At 22.1% G+C, this 2,215-nt stretch overlaps 1 long non-coding RNA gene across 1 annotated transcript; it reads right to left on the bottom strand.

Annotated features, from left to right (window-relative positions):
- Positions 1 to 998: 998 nt before the first annotated feature.
- On the bottom strand, positions 999 to 1,988 carry LOC114930722 (uncharacterized). The gene is made up of 3 exons (XR_003819510.1): positions 1,925 to 1,988; positions 1,582 to 1,727; positions 999 to 1,145 (listed from the first exon to the last, which is right to left on the bottom strand). It is a non-coding gene; the product is annotated as an uncharacterized LOC114930722 (long non-coding RNA).
- Positions 1,989 to 2,215: the final 227 nt, after the last annotated feature.

Genomic DNA, 2,215 nt, shown 5'->3' with positions numbered 1-2,215 from the left:
TATAACAAAACATTGTTAAATATTAACTTATACAAACAGATGTGAAAGTCTCATTCGATGCCAAGAATATATTATTGTTACTTATAATTTAATTATATTGTTTATTATCACATTTGTATTATACATTGGGTTATAGAGAAAACAATAAGTTATATAATAGTACATAAATGATTATAAATTTAAATACGCAAATTAATCGCTAAAAAGAACTTTTTTTAAAAAATCTAGCATCCACAAAATATGCATTTTTTATAAATTTTATATAATGTACATTATAAATAATTTTAAGCTTATTTATTGCTTTATATAATGTATATTAAATAATAAATAAAAATTTTAATTATAAAAATATATATATAATATACATTATATGTGGCTGTAGAAGGCTGAATACAGCCGAAACGTTTATACATTATGTAATCAACGATTAAACAAACTCATTTTTTTTTAATATAATCTTTATCTTTGCTCGTGAGTTGGCCGTTTTTACTTATTAATTATTGTTTAATAATAAAGTAAAAAACGTTGAAAAATAAAATAAAATTTAAGATAATTTTAATTTTGATATCTTCAATAATTTATTTATCACATTTAGCATAAAAAATTTTTCTTAACTATATATTATATAGAGACGCGCGCACATACACACCACACATACATATATGCATATACACATTGTGTGTGTGTGTTTATATGTACAGAATATTTAAAAAGTTGCAGGACAGAGAAATATCTCATAACACGTAAATTTTATAAAAAAATGTTTCAGACAAAAGTTGGAAGTTTGAAGTGCATAATTTTTGTAAATGGTTTAAACACTTTGTATACTTTGTATATGCAATTACTTATACAAATAAATTAATTAAATATAAAAGTATACACATAATTATTGCAAAAATTGATTTACCTGCAATAGATGAAAATAAAATAAAACAGAGAAAAATGACGATACTAAGAATAATTATATAAATAATTTTAGCAAATATATTCGTCTGAGGATCGTTCTAATCAATGAAATACAGTACTTTTTTTTCGTTATATCCGTATTATTTTTCAATTTAATGTAATAAATGTTTTTTCTTTGTCAACTGTTACATGTTCATCAATGCGTAACGTTGGTAAGTTTTGAGGTTTTGTCGTAATATCTGAAAAGATAATACCAATAACAATTCATCTAATTGATTAACCTTGCTACAAAAAGTAGATTAACTTTGCTACAAAGGTACACACACATTATAAGTTAAAAAATATTCTAATAATAAACAATCTATTATAATAGGGAATTAATTTTGTTTTAGAGATAAGTTATATAAATAAATCAATTTATATTAAAAGTAAAAGTACATTATTAGTCAATTATGTTTACTATTTCTGGTAGTAAAAATAGACATATATTATTATATTTTATAAAAATAATATTCAATTAGACTCTCACTTCTTGCGTTACTTTCTTTATGTGATTAATCTTAAAACGGAAAAAATTCAAAGCAAAAATAGAGACAAACATTTTTCACATTATATATTTAAAATCGACAGAGTAATCACATTTATATAGAATTTTGATATAAATTATTATCTTACTTGAAATTAAAATTGCAAAAATAATAATGCATGTTTGTGTCATAAAGTGCATTGTGAGAACTCTTCCTGTAAAAAAATGAGGTCACAACATTCTTTATCTAAACAGTCGTTATTAGCCTCGCAATATGACACCAATTTTCTGAAATCTGTAACGTAATTATATTTAATATCAAAATTATAAGATGCGACATAATACTTTTTTGATAGCTCAGATCTCAACAAAAAGAAAGATTAAATATAACAATTTATGATAGTAAAGAATTATTATATGATAAAATAAATAAAAATAATATTAAATGATGATAAATGATAAAGAAGATAGAATAAAAGTTTGAGCTTATACCTGTATTCGATATCGATGATAAAATTTTATTACCGTGTGCGTATTCGTCACAATGATAGAAAAGTCTACAGCACCCACCAAATATTTAAAACATAATGATATAAAAATGATATGATTATACGAGAAAAAGCACAAAATATTTATATTTATTACTAAGCAAGGTTATATCAACAAAAGGAATGCTAAATATCTAAATCGAACGGTATACTATATCACAAAAATCATTTGACTCGAGTTTATATTATTATCGAATTTATAAATCAATAATTTAATGAATTAATTTGAAAAAGA

The sequence above is a fragment of the Nylanderia fulva genome, unplaced genomic scaffold (assembly GCF_048542155.1).
Source record: "Nylanderia fulva isolate GAGA-0341 unplaced genomic scaffold, ASM4854215v1 Scaffold120, whole genome shotgun sequence".
Classification (NCBI taxonomy): Eukaryota; Metazoa; Arthropoda; class Insecta; order Hymenoptera; family Formicidae; genus Nylanderia; species Nylanderia fulva.
This window is presented reverse-complemented; position numbering and strand designations above follow the sequence as displayed.